The following is a 14,942-nucleotide window of genomic DNA, read 5'->3' on the forward strand; positions in this document are numbered from 1 at the left end:
TACCTTTGGCAGGAAACCTCTTTTGCTCTGCTCTAGACTTTGTTGAGAGTCTTTTTTACAAGTATTTTGTGGGCTATGGGGGAAGCACTAGAGTATATGCGTCTTTCTACTGCTCCATCTTGGCTCCACCCCACCTCAGAGTATTTGTACACTTTTCAGAGCCAGCACAATAACCCTTGAGAATCAGTGCCTCATTAGAAAATTAACAAAAGGTACTTCAGGCCTACTAATGGGCAGGGAAGATATAATTAACATTACATGTAGTCACCAAGAAAACCCCAAATGGGGTCATGAAGACTTGGACATGACTGAACTGACTGAACATGAACAGCTCACAGGTCAGAGCCCAAGACTACAGGGTAGGAATTCAAGTTCCAGGTGGAAGGGGAAGAGTTTTGTTATAGAGCCATAGTGCAAAATATGGTATATGCTGTCATATGTGGTTTGAATTAAGTTTGCTTTGTGTATTCTTTTTTTCTCTTTGGTAAAAGGAAAGATGGTGGGGTAAAAGTGAGGATACAGGGAAAAAAGGCAAATTCAGAAAGGACTACATAAGAACAAAAGGCATGAATAAATCTGTTTCTTAAAAAAAAATCAAGGAGGGGGAGGAGCCAAGATGGCAGAGTAGAAAGATACACATACGCTATCACTGAACCCACAGTCCATAAAATACCTGTAAAGAAGAACACGCAACAAATTCTAGAGCAGCAGAAGCCACAGAACAACAGAGCAGAGGAGATTTCTGTTCCAGAGAGACCTGAAAAACTGACCTGAAAGGTCCATCACACACTGGACCTGGAGCAGAGCCCAGCCCTGCCTTGGCCACGTGGCATGAAGAGGAGCAGATCCTCTGGGCTACTTCACTGACCCAGTCAAGTGTGTCAAGTGTGGCCATAACTTTTGTACAGTGTGTCTTCTCCAGTGCAGAGAGGGAGTTAATGAAACCCTAACCTGCCCACAGTGCCGAGGGATCATCAAAGAGAGTGACATGGTGCCCAACAGGAACCTGCAGAATCTGTCCATTACAAGCAAAATGCTCAGACCTCATTTGCTGCAGAGCATGATGAACCTGACTAACTGTGATCAACACGGGGAGAAAGAGAAGTTCTTCTGTGAGGAAGACCAGAGAGTCCTTTGTGATTCCTGTTCATCAGCCCCAGAGCACAAGGATCACCAAGTGCTTCCCTTGGAAACAGCCTCTGAAAAGGGTAAAGACAAGCTCCAGGAGACTAGCACTGCCTTACAGAAAAAAGAAGAGGAATTTAAAAGGGCTTTGGACAAAGTGACAGAAAAAATGACCTGCCTTCAGGAGGATGAGGTCACTCTGAAACACTCCATTATTTCTGAATATGGGAAAATGCGCCAGTTCTTATGGGATTAAGAATATCGATATTTGTGAAGACTGAAGAAGCAATCCAGACACTACGGAGTCAAAATGAAGGAGAGGAAGGCCAAGCTGCCCCAACAAATCCAGAATCTGCAACGAATGGTTTTAGATGTAGACAAGAATTTGGACAAGGTGCCCTTGGAAATACTCCAGGACCTGGCAGCCACTTTGAAAAGGAGTGAGAAGTCAATGCTTCCACACCCAAAGATTGCTTCCCCTACCTGGCTCACTGTCCCCATCACAGGCCTGAGAGAAATGCTCAGGAGTTTCCACAGGGATATAACTCTTGATCCTGAATCAGCTAATCCTCATCTCATCCTGTCTGGAGATCTGAAGAGTGTCCAGTATGGAAGGGTCCCTCAGGACCTGCCTGACAACACAGAGGGATTTGGCTGTGTCCTTGCTGTTTTGGGGGCCCAGACCTTCACCTCAGGCAAACACTATTGGGAAGTGCAGGTGGGAGATAAGGCAGAGTGGGAGTTGGGCATCTGTAAAGAGTCAATCAGCAGAAAGGGGAAGCTCTCTTGTTCCTCTGAAGATGTAAGGACCCTTGTGGGTTTCACATCTGGAAATGGTTTCTTCCTCTGGAGTTCACAAACAGGCTTTTGGTCCAGCACATCTATTCCAATAGTAAGTACTTTTCTTGATTATGAAAAGGGACACATAGCATTTTGTGATGTCACAGACAGATCTCTTGTCTACAGTCTCTCCAACTTAGCTTTTGAAAGGCCTATTTGCCCTTACTTCTCTCTTTGCTGTTCTAATCAAGAAAGTAGCCCTGGATCACTCATTATCTGCCCAGGGGAATAATTGAAGGAACATGGAAGCTGTCAGTGATGCTGATGGCTAAGGCTGACTCTATAAAAAGTGACTGAACGTAACACTGCATGCGACTGTCTTTATTGGAACTCATGTTGATCAATAATGTGATATATGATTATAACAACCAATGAGAATAAAATCTATCTTATTTATACTAAGTAACCAAAAAAATTCATCCCATGAAACCTTATCCCCTTAATCAAAGTATTTGTTCTGTCAAACTTGGACTCAGTTGAAAGGATGCACCAGAGGACCAAGGTGACCTCGTGTGAGCTGGAGGCTGCTTATTCTTCACCCTCCACTAGAGGATCACTGAGGTCCTTTCTGGAAAAACTTTCCCCAGTTAATGATGCTCTTGTATTCTATTCTATTGTGTTCTTAAGTGATAGTGATTTCTGATCTGAAAGATGAGGTTACCTGAGGATTGAAAAAAGAAAGTGACGGGGGGCTGAATAGTGAAAAGTAGTTGGTTCGTGATAGGATTGGGGAAGGGTCTCCTAACCTCTTCTGTGAATGGACTCTTTTGGGAGCCACCCTATGGATCCTTTTTCAGGATCAAATTTTTAAATAACTGAAGTTATTCCATTAGAGGTCAGTGAAACTGAGGTTATATATTTTTTTCTACTATCTGAGTGCATGAATCTCCAACAGAGCCCAGTCTGAGATGTTTAATCATGTCACTGTGTCTCTCCCATCTCTATAATTCCATAATCCTTGGAGTTGAGCAACTCTCCCTGGGGTCATGAAAGCCTCCTTTTTGCTGGGGACACTTCTTTATTCCTTAGGGTAAATGTCAGGCAGATTTTTTTTTTGTTGTTGCAATTTTGTGACTTCCGGAACTGGACTTGGGAGTCTAGAGTCTGGCCTTACATGGCAGCTTCACTGCTTTCTATCTGAGCTACTGTAGGCAAGTTTCTCAGTTGTCAGAACCTCAGTATCCTTTTGACTACAACTCCAGGGCTGGATTAACCTAGGAGTTCTTAACCTGGAGTCCCAGACACCCAGGGGATCAGTGAATGGACTTCAGGGGGTCTGGGAACTTGCATATTTTTGAAGGCATCTTTATTTCCACTAAGAGCTAAAAGAACATTTATATTGCCTTCAATTTTTTAAAAAATATTTACTGGATCTGGAATCCATGGACTTCACCAGACAGTCAAACTGTACCAGGACACAAAAATGGTAAAGAATACTTAAGTAAAACAGTTTCTAAGGTTGTTCCAGGTCCATTGTCTAAGATCCAAGTAAAACACTCTCCTAGAGGAGGGTAGAAGCATCTGAGAATGGCTTATCTTGCAAGCAGGGATGTGGGGGAGAACAAGCACCTCAGCCAGCATGTCGCATTGTTCATTGACCCCAGAGTGCCCTGACCTTTGAAAGAGAGCCAATGGAATAAACGTGAGGAACGATGGCCAACAGTATGTGAAGGGGAGAAACTGCATGAGTGCAAGAGGACTCGAGGCTGGCAGCAACCTAGGAACTGGACACCCAGAAAAAGGAACCAGGAGGATTTCAGATTTCCTGGTCTTCAGAAAGGCGGGAGTCAGAATCCTAATTCGGGGTAAGAAGGTGAAGGAGCCAAAAATCATAAAGGGCAGAGTCCACTTCTTTCTGAATGCTACATTTATGTCAGTCATGAGATCCCCCACATCTTCAACTGTAGGTCTCGAAAAATTTAGCAATAGTAAAAGGTTTCTGACCAGGCAATGAGCAAACATTAACTAAAAATAAAATGCCTAATGAATCAAAAGTGTTTCTGGAAGCCCCTTGATTCTGAACATAAAGCATGTCCACAAAGTTTGCTCACAAAGCATGCCCACTATGCACTGCCCATGCTCTGAGGCCACCCACCACCAACAAACCCTGGTTCTTAGGGTAGTGCCTTGGTCTCTCTAGAGCTAGAAAGCCCCTCGGAGACCTCATGGTATGGCTCCCTCCTTTTACAGGGAAATGCAATAACATCCAGGGAGATTAAGTAATTGGTGAAGGCTCACCTAAGTATAGAGCTGAGGGGCGGGATGTTCAGATAAGGATCAAACTAGGGTCTCTGTTAAGTCACTTGTCCTGAAATTCTGTTCATTATTGTCACTTACTTTTTGGAAAGAATGCTATGGACTGGTCCAGCCATTCTGGAAAGCCATTTGGAACTAAGCCTCCAAAGCTATTGAATTGTGCAAAAGCCTTTGACCCAGAAAGAGCTCTATTAAGTCTATAGCCCAAGGGGATCAAAGAAAGAGGGAAAGGACCCCATAAGTACAAAAACATTTCTAGTGGCTCTTTTGGTGGTGGTAAGAATTGGAAACCAAGGATGTGTCCACCATCTGGGGAATGGCTTGAAAACTTAAGACATATTGATGGAATGGAATATTATTAAAGATAATGTTTTAAGGAAACAAGGGATGTTTTGTGTAAACTGGTGCAGACTGAAGTGAGCATGACCAGGAGAACCATTTACACAATACCAATATCGCAAAGACAAACGACTTTAAAAGACTTAGACTAGTAATGATCAGCCATAATTCCTCCAGGGGACACATGATGAAATATGCTATCCACCTCCAGACAGAAAAGTGATAGACTCACTGTAGATTAAGGCCTTTTTTCCCCCACACCAGACAATTCAAGAATTTGTTTAGTTCAACTATATAAGTTTTAATAAGGGGTTTGTTTTCCTTGTTTCAGTGGTTGGGGATGGAGTGAAAAGAAGGAGGTGGGAGAGAGGAAGCAAACTTTCATTGACTGAAAAAATTAATTTTAATTAGAAAAAGAGAGAGCTTCATTTGGAATTGGAGGAGTTCCGTTTGTTTCCTGGCTATTTATTGCCTATACATGTACTTGAAGTATGAAAATTCAAATAAGTCAATCTGATCCAGTGTAGCCTATACACTTAATTAGCATCCTGCAGTATTTTTCACTCATTCATTCAACAAACATGGATAATATACCTACTACTTGCAAATCATTGGTATTATCCATATATCATAGGGAACTGAGAGATAGAAAGAGATAGGGAGTTCTGAGAAAAGAGTTCATTTCCAGGTAAAAAAATTATGCCCGGTCTTGGCTCCAAACAAGAGATGAGAAAATGCAGCTTTCCACTTGCAAAGGAGACATTCATGAGTGAATGAACAAATGAATAAAGGAATGTATGAATGAATAAGCATTTATTAAACATGTGGCCCTCTAGGTCCTCAAGTGCAGCCCTTGGACTGAATCCAAACTCCACACAACAAATACCCTTAAAAAAGAATTTTTTTCTGTCCAACTTGGACTCTGTCAAAAGGCTGCCCCAGAGGACCTAGAAGACCCCGTGTGCCCTGAAGGCTGCTTTTTCCCCAGCACTGCACTAGATTATCTCTAAAGTCCTTTCAGGCAAAACTTTCTGCAGTTGATGATGCTTTGTATTCTATTCTGTCCTTTTCTATCCAGAAGTGATAACATTCTTTGATTGGAAAGAGGAGGCCAGAGGGGTTCCCTGAGGATTGGAAAAAGAAAGTGTTGGGGGGCTGAATAGTGAAAGTGGTAGGATCTGGGGAGGGGCTCCTAACCTCTTCTTTGAAAGGACCCCTTTGGTATCCTTGTAAACAGTATGGATTCTTTTTCAGGATCAAATTTTAAAATAACTGAAGTTATTGAATTAGAGGTCAGTGTAGCTAATAATGTATTTTACCGCTATCCAAGTGCACAAGAGATTTGTGATAGAACCTAGCTTTAGATGGTTAATCATGCTGTTACTGGTTCTCTCCCAGTGCTAACACTCTGTAATCCCTTGAGTTGAGTAAATCTCTCTAGGGTCATGAAAACCCTCTTTATACTGGGGACCCTTCTTTATTACTTAGGAAAAATGTCAGGTATATTTTTTTCACAATTGTGTGACTTCCACAACTGGACTTGGAGTCTAGAATCTGGGCTTACACCCCATCTTCACTGTTTTCTATCTGACCTACTGTGGGCAAGTCATTCAGTTGTCAGAGCCTCAGTTTTCTTTTGCCTATTTTTCAAGGTGTTATTTTCTTCAGCATTTTTTTGGGTCTCCTTTAGCAGGGTGCTGACCTGCTGTTCATGCTTTACCTGCATGTCTCTCATTTGTCTTCCCAGTTTTTCCTCCACCTCTCTAACTTGATTTTCAAAATCCTTTTTGAGCTCTTCTATGGCCTGAGCCCATTGAATGGGCTGGGATACAGAAGCCTTGACTTCTGTGTCTTTGCCTGATGGTAAGCATTGTTCTTCCTCATCAGAAAGGAAGGGAGGAAATGCCTGTTCACCAAGAAAGTAACCTTCTATAGTCTTATTTGTTTTCCCTTTTCTAGGCATTTTCCCAGCCAGTGACTTGCCTTCTGAATATTCTCTTCACACCCACTTAGCCTCCAGATCTGCCCAGCCAGTGCTTGGGGTCTGAGATTCAATTGCTGCTTCCCAGCCTCAGGGCTTTGGGCAGGGGCGGGGCTGCTAGTCAGTGTGAGATCAAGTTCAGCTGCTTGGGTCGGGGCAGGGCCACCTCACGGGCTCAGTTCCCTCAGGAGGTTTATGCAGAGACCTTCAACAATGGATCCGAGCTCCTGCCTGTTTGGGGATCCCCGATCTGCTCCCGCCTCTGCTGCTGCCTCCCGAGGGGGCCTGAGTTATGGGGGCACCCCACTCCCCTCTCAACATGCCAAAGAGACCCTCTCACCAACCCCGTCACTTGTGGAGGGACCCGTGTGGCCGCTGGAGATTCCGTCCCTGAAGCCCGCTCGGATCCGCTCCTCTTGGCACCACATGGCTGAGGCAGGGCTGGGCTTGGCTGGCTGCGGGTCCGCAGCATGAAGGACCTTTTGTGAGAGGTTTGCAGGGCTCTCTGGAACAGAAATCTCCTCCGCTCCACCGTTCTGTGGCCTCTGCTGCTCCAGAATTCGCTGGGAGTTCTTTTTTACAGATATTCTATGGGCTGTGGGTTCGGAGCTAGTGTATATGCATCTTTCTACTCCACCATCTTGGCTCTGCCCCCCTCAGTTTTCTTTTGACTGTAATTCCAGGGCTGGAATAATCCAGAAGTTCTTATTCTGAAGTCCTAGACTCCCAAAGTCAGTGAATAGATTTCAAGAGGTTTGTGAACTTGGAGTTTGTTCAAGGCATTTTCATTTCCACTAACTGCTCCTTCAGTTATTTAAAATTATTGCCAGACTTTGTTGGTAATATATAGAAATGCAGATGATTTATGTGACTTTATTTTGTAACCTGCAAATTTGCCAAAGTTGTTTATTATTTCAAGAATATTTTTACTTGATTCTCTGGGATTCTCTAAGTATATCATCATATCTGCAAGGAATGATAACTTAGTTTCTTCTTTGCCTGTTCTAATTCCTTCAATTTATTTTTCTTCTCTTATTGCTATAGCTAGCATTTCTAATACCATATTGAATAACAATGGGGATAATGGACATCCTTGTTTCACTCCTGGTCTTATTGGAAATGCATCTAGCTTATCCCCATTGCATATAATACTGGCTGATAGTTTTAGGTAGATATTGTTTATTATTTTATGGAAATTTCCATTTATTCCTATGCTTTCCAGTGTTTCCAATAGGAATGGGTGTTGTATTTTGTCAAGAGCTTTTTCTGCATCTATTGAGATAATCATGTGGTTTCTGTTAGTTTTGTGGTTGATATGATCAATAATGCTAATAGTTTTTCTAATATTGAACTAGCCCTGCATTCTTGGTATAAATCCTACCTGACCATAATGTATTATTCTCACGATAAGTTGCTGTACTCTTTTTGCTAATATCTTATTTAAAATTTTTGCACCTATATTCATTAGAGAAATTGGTCCATAATTTTCTTTCTCTCTTTTGGTTCCTCTTGGTTTAGGTATCAGAACCATATTTGTATCATAAAAAGTATTTGGTAGGACTCCTTCTTTGGCAATTTTCCCAAATAATCTATATAGTATTGGAACTAACTGTTTTTTATAGGTTTGATAGAATTCACTTGTAAATTCATCTGGCCATGGAGAATTTTTCCTAGGCAGTCCATTGATGGCTTGTTCAATTTCCTTTTCTGAGATGGGGTTATTTAAGTACTCAACTTCTTCTTCTGTTAATCTGGGCAATTTATATTTTTTAAAATAATCATCCATCTCATTTGGATTGTCTAATTTATGTGCATACAGTTGGGCAAAGTAATTTCTAATCATTGTTTTAATTTCTTCCTCAATGGAGGTGAGTTCACCCTTTTCATTTTTGATATTGGTAATTTGGTTTTTTCTTTCTTTTTTTAAATCAAATTGACCAAAGATTTATCAATTTTATTGGTTTTTCATAAAACCAACTCTTAATTTTATTTATTAGTTCAATAGTTTTCTTAATTTTAATTTTATTAATCTCTCCTTCGGTTTTCATTATTTCTAATTGGGTATTTACTTGGGGATTTTCAATTTGTTCTTTCTCTAACTTTTTCAGCTGCATGCCCAATTCATTGATTTCCTCTTTCTCTATTTTATTCATGTAGGCATTCAAGGATATGAAACTTCCCCTAAGAACTTTGCAGTATCCCATAAATTTTGATAGGTTGTCTCATTATTGTCATTCTCTTGAATGAAGTTGTTGATTGTATAATCTGTTGTTTAACCTACTCATTCTTTGGGTTAATTAGAAACTGTATAATTAATTTTTGGTTTATATTTCCATGGTCTTTGATTACATATAATTTTTATTGCATTATGATTTGAGAAGGATGCATTGACTATCTGTGCCTTTTTACCCTGAATTGTGAGGGTTTTATGGCCTAGGACATGATCAATTTTTGTATATGTGCCATGTACTACTGAGAAAAAGGTATGTTCCTTCTTATTCCCATTCAGTTTTCTCCAGAAATCTATCATATCTACCTTGTCCAGAGCTTTATTCACCTCCTTAACTTCTTTCTTGTTTATTTTGAGATTAGATTTATCAAGTTCAGAGAGGGGAAGGTTGAGGTCCCCCACCACTATAGTTTTGCTGATTATTTCTTTCTGTAACTCCCTTAACTTCTCTAAAAACTTGGATGCTATCCCACTTGGAGCATATATGTTTAGTAATGAAATTGCTTCATTGTCTATGGTACCTTTTAACAGGATATAATTTCCTTCCTTATCTCTTTCGATTAGATCTATTTCTGTTTTTGCTTTGTCTGAGATTAGGATTGCTACTCCTGCTTTTTTTACATCAACTGAGGCACAATATATTCTGCTCCAGCCTTTTACCTTTGTGTATATGCCCCCATTTCAAATGTGTTTCTTGTAAACAACATATTGTTGGATTATGTTTTTTAATCCATTCTGCTCTCTGTCTCTGTTTTATGGGAGACTTCATCCCATTCACATTCACAGTTATGATTACTATCTGTCTTTCTTTCCATCCATTTTCCCCCCATTTATGCTTTTAGTTCTCCCTTCCCCTCCACAATAGAGTTTTAATTTTTGACCACCACCTCCCTCAGTCTTCCCTCCCTCATTTCTAAAATATTTTTAGAACTGAATCAAATGTACAAGACTACAAGTCATTCCCCAATTGATAAATTGATAAATGGTCAAAGGATATGAACAGGCAGTTTTCAGAAGAAGAAATTAAAGCTAAATATAATCATATGAAAAAACACTCTAAATCACTATAGATTAGAGAGATGCAAATCAAAACAACTCTGAGGCACCGCATCACACCTATCAGATTGGCTAATATGACAAAACAGTATGATGATAAATGTTGGAGAAGATGTGGGAGAGTTGGATCACTAATTCATTGTTGGTGGAGCTGTGAGCTGATCCAACCATTCTGGAGAGCAATTTGGAACTATGCCCAAAGGGCTTCAAAAATATGCATACCCTTTGACCCAGCAATATTGCTTCTAGGACCGTATCCCAAAGAGATCATAGAAATGGGAAAGGAACTCACATGTACAAAAATATTTATAGCAGCTCTCTTTGTGGTGGCCAAAAATTGGAAATCAGGGGGATGCCAATCAATTGGGGAATGGCTGAACAAGTTGTGCTATATGAATGTAATGGAATACTATTTTGCTATGAGAAACAATGAACAGGAAGATTTCAGGGAAACCTGGAAAGACTTATATGAACTGATGCTGAGTGAAAGGAGCAGAACCAGGAGAACTTTGTACACAGCAAGAACCACAGCGTGAAAGGAATTTTTCTGGTAGACTTAGTACTTCATTGAAATGCATGGACTTAAAAAATTTCCAAAGGACTCGAGGCAAAATGCCTTCCTCATCCCTAGAAAAAACTAGAGAATTGGATCGCAGATACAAATAGACCATTTTCTTTTGTATGTTTTGTTTTGTTTCATTTTATTGTTTCTCCCATTTATTTTAATCCTTCTTTGCAACATGCATTTAATAGGAATGTACGTGTAGAACATATATAAGATTGTATGCCTTCTCAGGGAGGGAGCGGGGAGGAAGAGCGGAATGAGGGGGAGGGAGTGGAAAAAAATCTAAGGTATATGAAAGTGATTGTGGAACACTGAAAACAAATAAAATAATTTTTTTAAAAAAAGAAAAAATTATTAACTGGATCTGGGGTGCATAGGCTTCACCAGACTGTCTAAGGGAACCAGGACACAAAAAATGTAAAGAATCCTTGAGTAAATCAGTTTCTAAGGTTGTTTCAGGTCAAAGTCTGTGATCCAAATAAAACACTCCCTTTCAAGAGGGGTAGAAGCATCTGAGAATGGCTCTTCTTGAAAGCAGAGATGTGTGGGAGAATAAGCACCTCAGCATGGATGTATGATTGATCACTAGGCCCATAGTGGCTCTGTCTATGTTCACGGCCTTGACCTTCAGCAGAGAGCCATAGGTATTGGCAAGAGAAATGCTGGACAGAAGGATAAGAATGGGAGAAACTGAGTGACTGAAAGGGGAATCCAGACTGGCTGCAACCAAGGAACTGAACACCCAGAGAAAGGGATCAGGAAGATTTTAGATTTCCTGGCCTTCTGAAAGGAGGTTATCAAAATCCTAATACAAGACAATTAGGTGAAGGAGCCAAAAACCATAAAGGGCAGAGTCAACTTCTTTCTGGATGCTACTTTTAAGTCAGTCACAAGATCTGTAGCACATCTTCAACTGTAAGTCTGACCACTTGTATGATCTGGAAAAATTTAACAACAGTAAAAGGTTTCTGATCGGGCAATAACCAAACATTACCCAAAAATAAAATGCCTAGTGAATCCAAGGGGTTTCTGGCAGTCCCTTGGTTCTGAACACAAAGCATTCCCCCAAAGCATGCTCACAAAGCATACCCACTTTGCACTGCCCATGCACTGATGCCACCCAACACCAACAAACTCTGACTCTTACAATAATGGGTTGGTCTCACTAGAGCTAGAAGGCCCCTCACAGACTTCGTGATATGCCTCCCTCCTTTTATAAGTCAATTCATTAAGACTCAGGGAGATTAAGTAATTGGTCCAAGATCACATAAGTAGCAAGGTTAGAGGTGGGATGTTCAGGTAAGGATCAAACTAGGATGTCTGTGAGGTCAGTTGTTGGGAAATTCTGTCCATTATTATCACTTACTTCTTGTAAAGAATGCTATGGACTGGCCCAGGCATTCTGGAAACCCATTTGGAACTATGCCTCCAAATCTATTTAATGTTGCATAGCCTTTGAGTCAGGGAGAGCTCTGCTAGGTCCTTACCCCAACGAGATCAAAGAAAGAGAAAAAGAACCCCAACGGTACAAAAATATTTACAGTGGTTCTTTGGATGGTGGCAAAGAATTGGAAACCAAGGAAGTGTCCACCACTTAGAGAATGGATTGAAAATTGAAGACATACTGATGGGATATAATACTATTATGCTATCAGAATTGATAAAGTTTTAAGAAAACTTGGGCGGATTTTTATAAACTGCTGCAAAGTAAGTATAAGCAACAGAGCCATTTACACAATGACCGTATTGTAGAGACAAACAGCTTTAAAAGACTTAGCCTATTAATGACCAGCCACAATTTTGCCAGAGGACACATCATGGAATATGCTATTCATGCTAAAGATAATTTTTATTACTTACATTAAAAAAGCTTTTGCAGAAATGAAACTAATGAACCAAAATCAGAATGAAAACAAGAAACTACGGGAAAATTTTTGCAGCAAGTTTCTCTGATAAAGGTCACATTTCTTAAATATAGAGAGAACTGCTCCAAATTAGTAAAAAACAAAAACAAAAACAAAAATAAGAGACATTCACCAGTTGATAAGTAGTCTGGACCCTCCTGGCTTCAGAGTGATTATCAACAGTAACTCTTGCTGTTTCTCTCCCAGCCTGATGCCTTTATTTTTCTTTGCCTCATTAAAGGGGCCATCCCTTGGTTACTTCTTAAACAGGCCTGTTCACTGAATGGACATTACCTCACACTAAGTGAATACCTGAATAGACCTTGGCCTAAAGGGGCCAAGGTCTCCCAGAGCATCCTGGGTCATCTCCAGTCATCCTGATGAATATCTGCTCACTAAATTCAGATGGTTCTGGAGGAGAAATGAGGCTGGTGACCTGCACAGCCCTCCCCCAATCAAAGCAAAGTCAAGTGCAAGTCATGTCGTCATTTCTCTGATGGCATGGTCTTCTTTGGCAATGAAGGACGAACACAACAAAAACCTCCAGAGAGAAAGGGATAGATTTAATGTAGAGAAAGGCATTCTTCTCGCTCCCCACCTGACAATTCAGGAATTTGTTAAGTTCAACTATATTTTCACAAGGGGGTGGTTGGTCATGTTTGCTCTGGTTGGGGATGGGGTAGAGAGAAAGAGGTGGCAGAGAGAGGAGACAAACTTTCATTGATTGAAAAATAAAATAAAAAAAAGTGTTTTATTTGGAATTGGAGGATTGCTGTCTGTATCCTGGCTATTAATTGCCTATACATAAAGCTAAAGTACTAATATTCATACAAATCACCCTCATCCAATATGGCCAATACACTTAATTAGCCTCATACAAGATTATTCACTTATTCATTCAACAAACACATACCTACTATATACAAATCACTGTTTTAATCTATATTTAAGATAATAGGAAATTGAGAGATAGAAAGAGATAGGGAGTTCTAATAAAAGAGTTCCCATCCAGTGAAAATATAATGACCAGTGTTGGCCCCAAACAAGAGATAAGAAAATGTGTTTTTCCATTTTCCTTGGAGACATGTAGCACTGAGTGAATGCACAAATGAATAAATGAATGCAGGAATGAATAAGCATTTATTAAACATTCACTAGGAACCAGTCCCTGGGTTCAGTGCTGAGACTATTGGCACAAGGAAGCACAACAGCTCCTACCCTCAAGGAGCTTACATAGAAGACAACACAGAAAGCTACAGTCAGAAAGGTAGTCAGTATTCCTGCTTCACTGTAGCCTGGAGATGGCTAAAAAGTGGCATGGCTGACCTGAGACTAGCTAAGGTAAGGGCAGCAACGTAGCACAGTAACGTACTAGTCCTGGAGAAGGAAGACTCATCTTCTTGAGTTCAAATCCGGCCTCTACCACTTACTAGCTGTGTGACTCTGGCCAAGTCACTTAACCCTGTTTGCCTCAGTTGCCTCATCTGTCAAATGAGTTGGAGAAGGAAATGGCAAGCCACTCTAGTGTCTTCACCAAGAAAACCCTAAATGTGGTCATGAAGACTTGGACATGACTGAACATGAACAGTTCACAGGTTAGAGACCAGGGCTACAGGGGTAGGAGTTCCAGTTCCAGATGAAAGAAGAGGAGTTATGTTGTGGAGTTATAGTGTAGAATGTGGTATATGCTGTCACATGTGGTTTGATTTAATTTTGCTTTACCTGTTCATTTTCTTTCTCTTTGGTGGAAAGATAAATAGTGGGGTGAGAGTGAGTATACAGTGAAGAGGGACACATTCAGAAATGATTGTGTAAGAATAAAAGGTATCAGTAAAACTGTTTGTAAATAAAAATTTATGAAGAAAGAAATCTGGGCTGGAAAAACCAACATGTCTTGTGAGATTTCAGTGATCGAAGTTTATATTCGTTTGGCAGAGCACCTGCAGATAAGATACCCTATGAGGACAGAGGCAGAGGAGGGAGAGAAAAGGAGGGGAGGACAGAAGGAGCTACATTGCCCAGGTGAAACTGGCCAGTGGGGTCCTCTTAGAGACGCACTTGACATACGAAAAAGTATCAAGGAAAATTTATTAAAATGGAGTTCAGAGCCTTCTACGTTCCTTCCCTTGAAGGAATGGGTAGTTTCCAGCATGGCTATCTGAGACTACAACACATTCAGAGTGAGGTAGGCTTCTTATAGAATTCCAAACTTTGCATCTCCTAGGCCACTGTCTCATGGCCTTTTGACTTTATGTTCTCCTCTCTGATAGGCTTTCCCTCAAATAGTTCATCAGGCTTGCTTAGTAGTTTCTGACCTTCATCTAACAGTATTAGGTCACAAACCTGACCACCCAGAACTGGGGAAACAGAACTTCTTTGTTTCCTACAAACTCCCCCTATTTTCTCTTTATTAAAATTTCAGTTTCCATACCTACATCCAGTCAATAAATACCTCCTCACTTTCTTTCCCATATGAATTCTTCCCTTCATCTATCACTCTTTTATGTGAATATGGAAAGGGTGCAAAGTTGACTGACATATTGACAAATTAGGAGTCAGTCCCTTTGTTATAAGTACAGATACAGAGATTCAAAAGAAAAAGGTAAATCAATGAATTGTCCACTTAGAAGTTCCATCTCATACAGC

At 40.5% G+C, this 14,942-nt stretch overlaps 1 pseudogene; it reads left to right on the forward strand.

Annotated features, from left to right (window-relative positions):
* The first annotated feature begins 496 nt into the window (after positions 1-496).
* On the forward strand, positions 497-8,497 carry LOC140512147 (probable E3 ubiquitin-protein ligase TRIML1 pseudogene; annotated as a pseudogene).
* The last annotated feature ends 6,445 nt before the right edge of the window (positions 8,498-14,942 follow it).

Source organism: Notamacropus eugenii, chromosome 6 (assembly GCF_028372415.1).
Source record: "Notamacropus eugenii isolate mMacEug1 chromosome 6, mMacEug1.pri_v2, whole genome shotgun sequence".
Taxonomy (NCBI): domain Eukaryota; kingdom Metazoa; phylum Chordata; class Mammalia; order Diprotodontia; family Macropodidae; genus Notamacropus; species Notamacropus eugenii.